The 14669-nt window shown below is 43.9% G+C and overlaps 1 protein-coding gene across 10 annotated transcripts in view; it reads right to left on the bottom strand.

The window, feature by feature from the left end:
• CALD1 (caldesmon 1) overlaps positions 1 to 10412 on the bottom strand; it is a 194010-nt gene extending 183598 nt beyond the window's left edge. For 4 of the 10 annotated variants that reach the window (XM_048057778.2, XM_048058133.2, XM_048057839.2 and 1 more), the window contains exon 1: positions 10162 to 10411. The gene's annotated coding sequence lies outside the window, so the exon portion shown is untranslated. Of the gene's footprint in view, positions 1 to 10161 lie in introns of all 10 variants that reach the window. The other 6 variants (XM_048057960.2, XM_048058079.2, XM_066999041.1 and 3 more) reach the window with 5 other exon arrangements.
• Positions 10413 to 14669: the final 4257 nt, after the last annotated feature.

Here is a 14669-nt window from a genome sequence, read left to right as displayed (position 1 = left end):
GAAACACCAGAAATACACTCAGAAGGAAACTCGGCCCAGCACTCAGAAAAATGAGATACTTCTCTGGCTCTCCCTGGCAAGCTATCTATTCGTTTCGCTTTGGATTTACACAGGTGCTATTCAAAGCAGAATTTGGCCCTTTTCTCCCAGGTGGCCTGATGCATTTACTGAGATGTCCAGATATGCCCATATATTTTATATGTACGTAAAGTACATTCCCCAAACTAAAACCCTCTCCCAGAGAGTCTCCCTAGGTGTCTGACTGATTTGGGCCTCATTTACTCCCTTGCAAATGAAAAACTGTTCCATTGAAGTCAGTGAGGTAACACTTGTATTAAACTAGCGTGAGATCATGTCAGAGCCACGGTCCATAATAAAACCAGCTGCCGTTAACTCTTCTACAAGTTTCCATTCATTAGACATTTTTTTGCTTGACTTCACATAAGCAATATCCATAGGCCAAGAAACACATTTTAGAATGATAGCTATTTCCCCCTGCTAAAAACTAGAAAGTGCAGCAAAATATCCCAATCCTCACTGAAAAACTACAGCTTATTGTATTTTGTTAATAAACAGAGGTGTTTATGGACAAAACACGTGTGAATATGCTTTAGGGAGTCATCCTGCACTGCCTAGAGGAAAGGGACAAGATGACCTAATATGTCTTTCCCAGGTTTTCAGGCTATGCCTATAGCCTCTGGTATTTAATTCTAAAATGGGGAAAAAACCTTGAACGTAAAGATTTAAATTCAACCTCAGCGACCTTTAAGCACCGAACCAAAATCAATGAAACCATTTCTATGCCTGCTAATGCCAACAGTCTTTCCATCAGTGCCTTTCCATTGCTTTGAAGGGTCACAGGAGAGACAGAAATAAAGTGTTCAGATTATAATGTTTTTTCCAGTTCATCAAGCCAGTCTCCAGACTTTCAGGACTGTATAGCTGTATTTTGTCATATAAGTCAGATTCACTGTCTGCCACCACTTCAATCTGTTCGTTATAACTAAACATATTTCTTACACAGATAGTAAACTCCTTTCATTTCTTACTAAGATAAACTGATCTTTATCAGATATCTGATACAGAAGATAAAAGTACCTTCATTCCCTCCCCTCTCATTAATATTAGGTTTTCTGTATACTGAATCTAAGGAGGACTCTTCTAAGAGGAAAAAGGAAATCAAAGCAGCCTCACATCTTACATTTGGGCTCAGGAAGACTGAGGATACTAAAACTAGAAGAAACAAAAAGTTTCTTCAACCATGCAAGAATATTTATTGCTCTCAATTTGCTTATTATTCAGGAGCTTTTTCCAAAGGTTCCAGACAGCATTTAAGGAGCAGATACAAAGCTTCTACATTTTTCTCCATCCAGGATTTAAACAGTGAGGAGGCTAAATATCTAGCTATTTTGGTCTCCAAATTGGCTCTTCCTGATCCTTTCAATAGCCAGAAAACAGAAGCAGCCACGTGCATTACTGTCACTTTAGAGGGCTGTCAGAACCTGAAAGCACTTGTCTTGGTCACATTACAGTTCCTCCATGGGCATCAGTCTTAGCCCAGCTTCATGACAGTGGTCAGATGATGTCACCTCAGAAGTACTGCCATCCAGAGAGGAAAAGTAACACCATTTCAAAGTGGGCCTAATTTACACCCTACTGCTCTTTGATGTAAAAGATCTTGTGCCTTCAGGTGAAGCTGAGGGTGCTGGTTTCACCATTAAAGTAATAAATGAAACCAAACCAGACCAAGAAAAATAATAATAAAAAAACTCTTCTCAGTAAATGAAGGTATCAGCAACTGTCATAAGGGATCACCAGAAAGAAAGGTCAATTCTCCTTAACACTAGGAAACTGAAGCAGTGATGTGTCAAAAAGCCACTGGCAGTGAGAAGCCAAACCACTTGAAAGCTGCCAGTCAATACCTAACCTAAACTGCAGGGGTAAACCCAGTATCACCCAATAGCTGGTCACTTGCAAGAAAGTCTGCTTTATTGACACTGACAAAAATCCATATTACCAGTTACTCCTGTTGGAAATTGCAGAGGTCCAGATGTGTGTCAAAACAAGAAGCTGAACCACACGCCTGTCACAGGGCTGTTATCCATCCTGGGAGACATGATAACTTTTTGGAGGAGCGGAAGACTGGATTCAAATCCAGCCACCTGTCCGGGGATCAACTAAAATCATCCAAGGAGCCAATTATGATTTTAACCACGTCAGCTTAAGTGGCCTCAAAACTAGTAACTGGATGATGTGCAATGATGCATGGGGTCTGGGAGATCACACTAATCAATCAGCCTTTCTGGACTTACGTCAAAATGACAGCAGCTTAAAGGACCCCATCTATAATCTCTAAACCTACCAATATGACATAGACATAATATTTCTAAGGCACGTGACAAATAAAAGCCTCAGGAAAATGTCCAGCAAGGAGGGAACCCTACATAGCTCCATTGCTGCAGTCACTTAACTGTTTTTCTCCTTAGGAAATAAAATGCGAATAGACTGATGATTTTCTCCCTGTGATTTTGATGGCAGAGAAAGTACTGAACCCCAAAGAAATAAACTGAAAAGCAAGAATGTAAACACAACTGTGCTGTAATGACTTCACATCTTAATGTCATCTGCACAGGATTTCACTGCAGGAACTGATGCGGTGGAAGGAAAATCCCTGATGGGTGTGCACAGCCTTGCTCCCCTGTGCTCTTTCCCATTCAAAGCACGCTGGTCCTGCCCTCCCCCAAAACTCATCCCTATTCATGCACACACGTTTCCTATTTGCTTCACTCCCATGGTCCCATTACTGTTTCGGAAATACCAGCATTTAATCATTGCTTTTGTTAAAGTTAGTGTTTTATACCTGGGGTGAGAATAAAATTTTGTCTGCTAACCCCAGGCTGCAGTCATATAAACCAACAACAGATACACTGAAGACAGAGGAGCTACATTTATTTATACTGTTAGAGGAAATGTCTTTTTCTTGTTTGGGTTGTTTAGGGGGAAGGAGAGGAAATAGGCTGGTGTGTCTGGTTTTATGGAGTGAGGGTTAAGTAGCAAAACAAACTGACTGCCATTTACATAGATCTAAATAAAGGAACAAAAAAATAGTCACAGAGCATTTTAATAACCCACAGTGGAGAAAACTGAAAACAAACTGCAAGCAAAAGTTGCTGCTTTTCCCTTTTATTGTCCCAAACCCTTGCTATTTGCTTGCATACTGTGTCCAGTGAATAAGCCATTTACTATTGTGGCTGAAGTGAATGAAGCTCTGGCCTTCCCCATTTACAGCAAGGCCTTTTAATCACCAGGGAGCAAACGAGCAGTGGAATTTTACTGGCTTGCTGGTTTTGCAGTGCCCTCTCTTGTATGAAATATCAATTCCCAATGAATGCTTGTTACTGCAATCCTGACCTAATTTCCTGCTGCTAGCCGCCTTCAGGGGATGTATAGAAAGCAAAACAAAAAGGGCTGGTTTCTGATACCAAGCAGCCCTCTGAATTCTGAGTAACTCTAGGAAATCAAACAGATTTACACTACAATAACTGAGATCAGTCCCGGTACATACATACATATATATATATATATATATATTTAAAACTAACTATATGGTTTACCTCACCATACAGCTGCTGACAGCACTGTCAGATTCAGGCCAACCAATGCCCAGGTTAAAACTTCTCCCTCATTTTCACCAGCACAGTGACAGCAGACCTCAAACGATTCAATTCGTGTGGTAAGTTAGTGGCGGTAGCAGGAGGGAAATCTTCAGCAGGCCTGCTTTTGTCAGTGTAATATACATTAGCCACAGAAATGCTTAGCTCTGTCATCTGGATTGCCTAAACACTCTTATTCGTATTTACAGCAATTAAAATGCTGCACTTCAGTCTTTATAATCCAGTTTTGTTTGAAGTGGCACAGAAACAGCTGCGGCTTATCAGACATCCGAATGATGAAGCCCCCTGTTTCCATAGCAGGGTGTGGCTGTGCATATAGGGCCGTGCTGTTCCCAAAGCTCTGCCAAGCAGCAGACCCTCTCCTGCCCTCAGGCCGCAGAGGTGCAGCGCACCACAGCCCTCCGTGCAGGATGCTGACCTCTGCCAGAGGCATCCTACAGCACCCGCAACAGAGGGGATCAGCTCTGCAGGTAAACAGGAGCTGACCAAACTTCCCCACGTCTCAGAGCTAACCCAGCTCGCTCCCATTTCCACAGCTTGCATCCAAGCCTGAGGAAATTCTTTCCCAAACCTATGAGGCTTTAACTAGACAGGAATGAAGCCAAATTCTCCCCCTGGCTTTTGAAACTGCTGAGAGAAAGCAGGTTATCACCAGGTCATTATTTTAGGGCAAAAAGAAGACGCAGACAGAAAATCCTTAGCTTTTACTCCATCTGCAGCTGATCCCACAAGACCAAGCAAAATTGTTCTTGACACAAGTGCTTGTGTTAGATGGTGATGACCCAGGCTATCAGACAAGCACTGCTAGGTCTTCTGGAATGGTGAGGAATTAAACGAGGTCCTGCCTGAGCTTCTGGGATCAGAGAGAGGTTTTACCAGGGTGAACACTGTGGCTCAGGAAGAAAATGGGGACAGGAGGAGGACCATTTCACCAGTAGAGAGCTCGCTGTCAAAGAAAAGAATGAAGTGGGAAAAGGCTAGTAACATGCCCTGTGGCAGTCACAGACAGACAAGGGAACATCAAAGCCCTGCAAATAAGAAACAAACGAGGGCCTGATCACAGGCTCCTCCACATGGGCAAAGCTCCCTTTGAAGCTGACTTGCGCCAGTCCCAGGGCTTGGCCCCTGCAGCAGCACCGCAGCCAGTGGCCGCCTGGCCCCGCAGCGGGAGGTGAAGTGAGCTTCCAACACACCATGCGCCTTGCAATGCCAGTTCTCCCTCACCCCAAGTTACTCAGCTTCTGGAAGTGCACCCCAAGATTGCTGTGCCCCTTGGGTCTCCGCGCACTTGGAGGAAGAAGTGTGGAGGGTGCCCACACGGTGTCCTGCTGCGGCTAGCAATAGCTGCCTTTTTCTTATCAGCTGGCCTACAGAGTTACTCTTCTGAATACACCCAAAACCAGAGCATTTACAGCAAAACTTTATCTCCACTAATCTATTTATAACCCTTCTATGAGCTAAATTCCAAAGATTTTTTTTCCCATTTAAGGACATAAACCAGAAAATGTGCAAACGGGTGGGTTCCACTTTGCTTCACACCCTCCACAGCAAGTCCCAAGGGAAATGCTCGTTATTTGTATTCTGTACACAAGAGGGTGTGGAAAACATGTAATGATGTTTCCATTGCCTGAAATCTTTCCCTAATATTTTCCCCACTGCAGCCTGGCCTGGCCCCAGGAGTTACAACTTGAAATGCTCCCATCAGCAAGAAACCAGACAAGCAGATAAGCTTCGCCAGCTTGGTCAGTAGTTTCTCTTCCACTCTTGTGGCACTGTGGCAGGGCTGAAGGTAAAAGCTGTCATCCTGCAGTTTTGGTACCCACACAACAGCTTCACAGGATGCTCCCTTAGGTGCAGCAAGTGCAGTTAAATCTGCGAGCACCCAAGAAATCCCATCCAGGCGTTTCAGCTCAGAGTCACCGTGCTGAGCCTGCCCTGTTTTCCACCTCATTCGCTGCACTTCTGGGTTTTTATGTCCACAATCTAGAAAAACAGTTAAATTCTAGTGGAATATATAACTGTGCAAACAAACCAAAAGTTGTACGTTCTTGCCAGAAAATAAATCAAAAATAAGGTTTCTCAATCAATCAAAACAGAAATCAATCAAAAATAAGGCCAGTGCTTAAACTTGGCATTTCAAGATTACAAATTCTTTAGGAGCACTAATGAATTAAGCCTCAGTAGCCACATGGGCTAAATACAAAATGGCATGGATTATTCTGCACTTGAAGACACAGAAACAGACACAGCCATTAAATGACTCACCAGGTATTTATGACCACAGGAAAAAAAAAATCAAAGGAGAAATGACTGCAGCGGTTTAAGATCTGGCCTTCTTTTTCCTTTCTCTCTTCCCCCCACTTCCTCAGTCATTTGCTACTACGAGTCAGCAGAACAGACCCTGTGAGCGCTTTACCCTGGCTTCAACACAAACCCCATAACCACTCCTATAGGCAGGATTTTCTGATCAGGAGGTGCCAACTGGTGATGCCTGGGGAGAGGGGATGTTGTAGAATCTGCACTGCTATTGCTGGTATCTGCTTGGCAGCCAAGCTGCCAGCCCCACACCGTTTATCAGCACTAAGCACAGTTCCAAAGGGGGAAAAAACACATAAGCAGCAGTTTCCTAATTGGATGTAAACCATACAGCTAACATACCAGGGCTAGCAGCTAATTGACAGTGTTACATGCCCTAATGTTTCTAGTTAATCTAATCCATTTCAAGAAAAGTAGGAGCAAGCTCCTCTGGGGGTGGGAGGGATCCCAAATTATAATGTACAGAGTGTCCTTCCACACAGGGCTAGCTAAACTGTGCAAGAGCTTTAGGAAAAGCAAAGAGAAATTCTTACATAGTTCAACTGTCCTATGACCTCAGTGTTTCATCCCAAAAGGTCAAACCTAATCTGATCTTCAAATGCCTTTGAGTCAAATTTCAGCTCCAGCAAAATCCTTGATGAACCATTTGGAGGCATGCAACAGCTACAGCTTCCCAGAAGGCACCAGCACCAGAGGAGAAAGCACTGGCATGTAGGTGACTTGTTCCCAGCACAGTTGTGCCCGAAATCCATTCTCACCAGGTCCTGAGGCTTTAGGCCATGCAGGAACTATGAACTGAAACAACAAGCTGGCCTTTGCACCTGAATATTTCTGAAGGTGCACACTTGAGTAAGGAAGCTGTTTTCCTGTTACAAGCTGCCAGGGGGTAGTTACTAACAGGAGACAATTTTTAAAGAATGAAAACCTGCTTTGAAGATAGACTCCCACTCTTCGCAGTCACAGGCCTGTCTGCCTCAGGCTTTGTACACCTGGAGCCCAGTCCTGCAAACACCCCATAATGCTCCCCTCAAAGGCAACGAAAGGTTCGCAGGATTGCACTTCACGTTCTGCTGGTTACCTTTTTTGGTGCTTTCTTGGACACCCAGGAAAGTCCAGGCAAGCCCTGCAGATGGACAGCTAATGCTGCTGTCTGGCCCTCTCTTTCTTATGCATATATGGTTTCCTGTCCCTCTTGGTTCACATGCAGTGATCAATGTACCAAGCTGTCCCCTTAGCGGATAGGAGTTACCAAGTCCACTGATCTCTGATAGAAATTAGAACTCGAGCACCCAATGGAACATTTTCATGTAAGCAGCTACCGAGAAATCAGAGTATTTTAGGCAGCTCCAGGGCATTCAAATCCTATTTGTCCTGCAGGAAGGAAGGAAGGGAGCAGAGGCTCACTTCTCTGCAATGGAACAGATCCCCTTGGGAAGCAAAACCTCTCCAGGGCATGTGGCATTTCAAGCCTCCATGAGCGCAAGGAGGAGTTTTTGGTTTGTTTATTATTATTACTTTGTTTTTTTACCTGTGACAACACAGATTAACACCCACCCCAGTTGGACACAAAAAGCTGAACCAGTGTCAGCATTACCAGAAGAATATGAGTTGTATTGCTCCCTCCCACCTGTGCAAGCAACCCAAAGTCAGGAAAAACAGTCACATCAGACAAGAGATGTTCATCATTTGTGGTGGGGGATATTTTGCCCAGAGTTTGATTTTGTTTTTTGTTCAAACACATCAAACCCAGGGCCCTCCACCCTGCTCCTGTGTTGCAGTGCCTGGCTTTGCAGGGATCAGCCCCATAGGCTGTGCCACTCTGGTTGCACACATGGAAGGGCGAACCCCGGAGGACTTCCAGCCCAGCTCTTCATAGACCCTCACAGCATATCTCTTCATATGACAGAAGCAACCTCCCAGAAGGCAGCCAGCAAAAAGAGCTTTGCCATACCTTTCTAGTCTCACTACCTGGAGTTGGTAGCGCAGATCCCTAACCCTGTATCAGTATGGATGGATGATGACCAGTGTGCCTCCCTGCCATGCATGGCCCTGCAAATGAGACTTCAAGGAATAAGACATCTTCCCATCTTAATACACTTTAATTTTCCCTCTACTGGTAGCCAGAGGAACTCAGAGGCCCTCTGTCCTTCCAAATTACTTATTTTCCAGTGACACTATTGCGTTGTCTATCAGTGCTGCACAAGAAACAAAAGCAGAAGGGAAGTTACCCCATTCTCAGGCTGCTCTGTGTCAGAATACTGCTGTGAGCATCTGAAGTAGCAATTGCAGAAAATCCCTCGTTCTCCTAATACACACTTGCATTGCTCATTGTCAAAGTGTATTCAGACTACACAAGGCTCTCCTCGCATCAGCTCCTGCATCCGTTAGTGATGGTATTGATTTCACCAAGACTAATTCTGTGAATGAAGGCCGTGGAATTGATCCCCTTGCCATTGCATGCTGCAACAAAAAGGAGTTTTCAGGAAATACAAATTATTGCATTTTTTTTCTCCTGTTCATGGTTTAGATAATATGTTAACGTGCAGTTGTTGGTTGTGTTTTGTTTTGTTTTTTATCAGCAAGGATACCGGCCTATAAGAAAGCCTCCCAAAAAAGGCAGACCCGTTACCTTCTTTGAGTATCTTGAAACACTTCACCTTAAAGGCAACTTAATTAAGCAAATGGACTACTTACTTCCTTGAAACATCACCCCCTTTGTAATTTAGGTCAAAACAGTCCATCTGTTTTGTTGTATGCAGTTTTAGGATCCCATCCCATCTCTCAATGGCAGGAGGAAAAAGTATGAAATTTGTCTGCAGATGTGTACCCTTGTGTAGCAACCTAGTGCTACATTTAAAGAGACTGAGAAAGAATGCATGCAGGGTCTCAGGGTTCTTTGATGGCAAATCATACAAGCACAATCACTCACAGTATGGTATCTAAAATAGACAAATTATAATAAATACACAGTTTTCACAACAGAAATACTGCCTCCTTATTTTCTTTGAGCTGCTGCCAAGGAGACAATGGGTTATTTTCACAAATTGTTCTGCTATATGCCTATTAGCAAGAAAAGAGCTAGGCAAAATTGCATAAATACTGCCCACTGAAAATAAATATTCCACAAGAAGTCTTTTAAAAGAGTTATCTCGCCCATTTTTCCAAACAACACATAATATGACATATGAGAATAATCAATTCTAGCACTGCAGGTCTGGTCAGAGGTTGTTTGTTCAGTCAACGTGTGTCTCTCCCAAGTCTCCCTCTGCAGCTAACTTCATCCCTGCTTTCATTTTCCCAGCTCTTTCCCCAAGAAATTCCCCGCTACGCAGAATATCGTGCTAGCAGCAGCCAGCCTTGCACAACACTTTCAAGCTGTCCGAGCATGTCAAAGGAGCTGGAAACGAGAGCCTGCGCGCCGGCTCCCCAGAGCAGCGCTCTGACTGACACCAGCACAGAGCAATACTTTTAAGAGCTCCGGTCCCACCCAAGCGCTTTTTTTCTCCCCCTTTTAACAGGAAAGACAACTTCACAAAAAACTTTCTGGCAATACGCGGCTGTGCATGTTGAAGGCTGAAAACAAAAACGGATGCTGTCTATTGTCAACAAAATTTCTATGAAAGGCTGCCATGGCAGACATCTGCAGCAGCAAGCATCAGATCAGTTACATTAACCAGAGCTTTACTGTATCTGTATCAGTTACACCACGAGACTGCCTTTGCAGCCGTGCTGACCCGAAAGCCCAGGTATTAAGTTGCAAAATAAAAAGCAATTCAGCCACTACCACGCCAAAGACCTTTTTATTGCAATGCTTTTATATATTTATATATATAAAGAAAAGTTAAAGGAAGGGCAGACAGGTTATTGCCCCATGCGCAGTGGGACCAGCACACGGAGCCAGCACCAACCTGCCCTGCAGCCAGAGCCTTGCCCCCACAGCTCCACGTACGGGTGGGTCCACCGGGGTGGGCGAGCTCGCAGCCCTCTGCCCACCCCGGCCCTCCAAGGACAGCAGGAAAGGGGGGGCAACGGGGAGAGGAAAAAGAGCATCCGACACCGTCGGACCATTTCCACGACTCGTTATATTTCGCATGCTGCTTAATCTCTAGACACGATGCAAACGCAGTCAGACCGGCTCGCTCCCAAACAAACACGTATCGTAAGCCCTTACCTCTGAGGTGCAAAGTTTTCAACTAGTAGGAAGGAAATGAATAACTGGCTGCTTGAGCAGGAGCGCAGCAAGAAAGGCACACCAGCAGCCTCACACACAGCCCTATTCAATAAAACTGCAGCCTTTCCTTGGCCCCTCCCAAAAGTCAATGCTAAGTGAATACATATCCCTTATGTTTACAATTGGCAGGCAGCGGTATGCATTGTCCTCAATTTATTCTAATAGGCAGCCAATGACTACGCACAAGCCAAGGTGGGTTCAGCCTGCCTGCAGAGATGCCTGTCATTCCCTAGGCATGCTCAGGAAGCCACTCATCAGAAAACCAAGACCTAAAAAGCTCCGAAAATTCATGCAAGCTGCCAAAACTGTCTTGCTACATGCCCTTTTTTGGTTATCCTTAGCAGGGCCTCTGAAAGTAAATCCTCTGTCAGGAACAATCATAAGAAATGTTAATCTTGGAGAAAGAGGCTGTCTTGTTGAACACAAACGGAGCTTAAAAAAGGAAATACACTGAATGTAGAGGGACACAGTAAACATATTTACTTTTTGCACCAGAAGAAAAAAAAATCAAATAATTTCACTACAGCCAAACTTCATTGTATTTTTATAACGAGCACCACATGTAAAAGGGAACACAGAAATGCTCCACTGTGCAAGCTTGATTCTGCAGAAAGAGGGACACTAGTGGAAAAGGCACATGAAAGATGAGTCGGCAGGCTCCGCAGCCTGTTTCCATTTCAAATAGCGCAACAGAAGTCACATATAGAATATCCATGTTCTGAAAAGTAACTTTAAAAGGGATTCAAAACTTTGACAGTGCCCCTTAGAAAGTCAAGGCAGTCAGATGAAGAGGTTTCTTTTCCAGGCGTACAGTTATATTTATCTATACATTAAAACAGGTTCATTTACTGCAAGAATACAGCCATACCTCTACATATTCTGACAATACTTTTCACTGTCTTTCACTAGTATGCATAGAGTAAGCTTAGATTCTTTTTTATCTTTTTTTTTTCTTTAGGGATCACACGGTATTGATAACTTTCCAAATTATGCAGACAGCTTGAAATGAAAGAACAGACGTAGTCTGATACTGGAAACAAATGAGCTACATAAATTAAGAGAGTGCAAAAAGAAATACGAAAATTATTGCAGCGCACAGACCCTAACACATGTACCAGCCACTAAGTAAAGCTGAAAGAGAACTGCTGACTGCTCCAGAGGACAGGATCAGGATTGCAGACCAGGGATATTCTGCAGATTCATATTTGACAATAATATACACAAAACCAGTTGGGGGAAAATATGTATAAGATGACTTTGCAGCTGAGTGGTCTAAACTATTTTAATGCCTTTCTGGGTCTTTTTTTCTGGTCACTGGGCCCCATGGATTTAGTCACATGTGTAATGCAAGAAAGATTCAGTCCACAGACAGTAAACTAATCTTTACAACATGAAAAAAATATATCTTTAAAGAGCTAAAGCTATGCAGAATTACACCAAGCAATCCCAATTTTCTAGTGCCATTTTAAATTTTACAACCTTATTAGATGAAGCAAAAAATAAATACATAATAATAATTGTACGTTTTCAGAAAGCACTTTAGAAAAAAAAAAAAACACAACTTTGGAAACTGTTGAATCCTAGATATCTCCCATGATGTGACTGTGATGGTTTTAAATATTAACACTAATATATACAACGTATATATATATAGTTTAATTTGCAGGATTTACTGGTTTATTTACTAAACAACCCAAATCTTTGGTCTCTGTCATGTTATTAACTACAGAAATTATTAGCTTATGTATCAATGACCAAATCAGAAGAGGTAGTGGTATTGTCTAGAAAGAAATAACAAATCCACACTAGAGCCTGCTGTTTCCCAGGTATTCAAAATGCAACACATTCAAAAATCCAGGCCAAAGAGTAGACAGCTATTAGGAATGCTGATGGGCAGGGCAGAAAACTGAATGCTAGAAGTACCCCAAAGTTCTCGTTCCTGCAGTCCATCACTTACTGCAGTCTCCGTGCCCACTACAATAGGGAGTTAGTAAGTGCATGGCTGAAAAGCCACGTATGGCTGAAAGCCATTAAAAAATGTGTTTTGAAAGAGACTTGGCATGAGTTTTGATGCTCCCTTGTCAAAGCATCCCAAACTTTGTATTCTAGGTCACTTTTCCATTAAAATTCTGCAAAAAGACCAATATTGCTTTGGGGAAGTTATTATCACGGAAAGTAAAGTTTGCATCCTTCTTGATGAGCTGAATGTCACCTAGAGAGACTTAAAACTTCCAAGTCAGTGAACTCACACAGATACCATAGCCCTCCTGGAGATATTTCTGAAAACGCAAGCCACCAAGAATGCTGAGTTAAATTTCTAGTGGATGTCCCTTTGCATCCTATGACCAGGAGCAACCTGCAGATGCCTGCTGCCAATACATAGCTATAATATGCTTAAGCCCCCAGTAGAAGGAAATTAGGGAACTACCATGGCAGTCCTTGCCCTCATCACCAAGACTGCCACTCTAGCCACAGCTTCCTATCCCCTCTGCTTTGACCCTGGCAATAAAACTCTGTGTCATAGCACAAGGCTGAAAACCTTTTTGGGGCTGAATAACCCAATTCCTGATTTATGATTGCAGATACAAGACACGGGAAAAAAAAAATGTACATGCAGAAATTAGGCCTCAAAACAGACACAATTTTAATATCAATACCTTATAACTGTAAGTAAGGGCTCTGCAATGCTCATTGCTAAGCTCTGGAGCTCGGTAACTTGGGGCAAGGGTGGGACTGCTTGTGATAAGAGCCAAAGCATTTATGTGTGCGGCTGTCAGAGCATTCCTGGAGGCCAAGCATGTGGTCACTCTCTCAGAAGAACCACGTTAGAAATACCTGGAAATCTCTGTTGAGACTGTGGTTCTCGAAGGTTTATCAATTTTTCCTATGAAATTTACAGTCTAAAGCTGAGGTAAGTCTGTGGCCTAGAAAGTGCACTATAAATCATCCCCTGGGAGGCAGGTCTTGTTGCTGCATGCAGCCACGCTGAAGAACTTGTGCTTTGGTGCCGCAACGCCCTCAGGGCTCTGCAGGCAGCAGTGGCCAAGGGGGTCACTTGGATTATTGCTGCTCCAGTCCTCCGAGTGCCCTCTTCCTAAAGCAGCCGTGAGGAAAGAGCTGTGCTCCCTGCTTGGGAAGTGTGTTTGGGGTATTTGGGAAGGGATAATTTTTTGCTTTTCAACATGAAGTCACTTTTTGGTTTGGAGTTTCCTGATATTTTTTATTTTTATTTTTTTCATTTGACTTGGCACACGTGACCATTACTGAGTAGCAATGAGTCTCAAACCACCCCTATCACTGGCAGCATCCTCAGCTTCCTTTTCAAACTCCAGAAATGAAAAGGAAATACATTCCCACCCCTGCACATTCCCACAATACAGCAAGATGCATAATGGAGCATCAAACATGCCATGGAGAAGACCATTCTTCGGTCTGTTCCCAACCCACTTGCCCATTATCTCATATCCCTAAAATCTAGTTTTGGTGGTCACCACAGATAACAGTGGATCAAACTGATCTCATGCTCACAGCACAAAGACAGAAATCCTTAGGAAGGAGCTTCCATGCTGTAACTATCCCAGATGCTCAGTGTTTAGGTTGGGAGACCAGGGCTCTCTTTACGAGGAAGGCAGTAACGAGATCTGTGCTAGGAGTAACTGACCCTATTTCCTAGCACAGATGGACACAAACAGGCAGGCTCCTCTGGCCCCCAGAAGGGCACAAATGGCCTACAGGTTCGGTCAGCACCAGGAGCAGTTGAGATGGACACAATAGTTGCTGCTGTCTGTGCGCTGGTCAACGCAGGACAATAGGCAGGGGCACCCTCTCCAGCAAACCTTGCTTTCTTTCTCTCCCCTGGTACAAGAGAGCAGTGGTCAGGAAACATGCTGTGCATCCCGGGCCAGTTCACAACCCTTTTCCTTACTCCAGGCTAGGGTGGAGAGCAGGGCTCGGCTCTTTGCCCTTTTTCTCACAGCCCCTTATAACATAGAGAATAGCGTGGGTCCCCCCGGCCGCAGCAGATGAATTCAAAACAAGGTTGTGGCTATGCTGTTTCCACAGCTCATCTGAAATCAGCCTAATCTTATATACAGAGGATAGAGCCCAGATGGCAGTGCTCACAGCTGTGTCTGACATGAAGGTGAGTAAGCTTAGATTTGTGAGCAAGCCACCCAGCTGGCAGGTCTGTCTGGGGGACTGCTTCAAAGTGTGTGAGGGAGAAGCCCACACACCATGAGCGGATTTGGTCATCCTTATGATTACCTCCTGGGCACAGACAAGGTTCTTCTATGTTAGAGAGTCAGAGGTAACTTTTTAGGGAAAATGTTACACATGCTGATTCAGGCGATATCTTTTGGCCTGGAACAGCACAATCCATAGGAGTTCAAAGCCATAAGTGCATTCAAAGTGGGTGTAAAAGCTACCACAAAAGAGAGCAGAGGAATATG

Source organism: Anser cygnoides, chromosome 1 (genome assembly GCF_040182565.1).
Source record: "Anser cygnoides isolate HZ-2024a breed goose chromosome 1, Taihu_goose_T2T_genome, whole genome shotgun sequence".
In the NCBI taxonomy this organism is placed as follows: Eukaryota; Metazoa; Chordata; class Aves; order Anseriformes; family Anatidae; genus Anser; species Anser cygnoides.
This window is presented reverse-complemented; position numbering and strand designations above follow the sequence as displayed.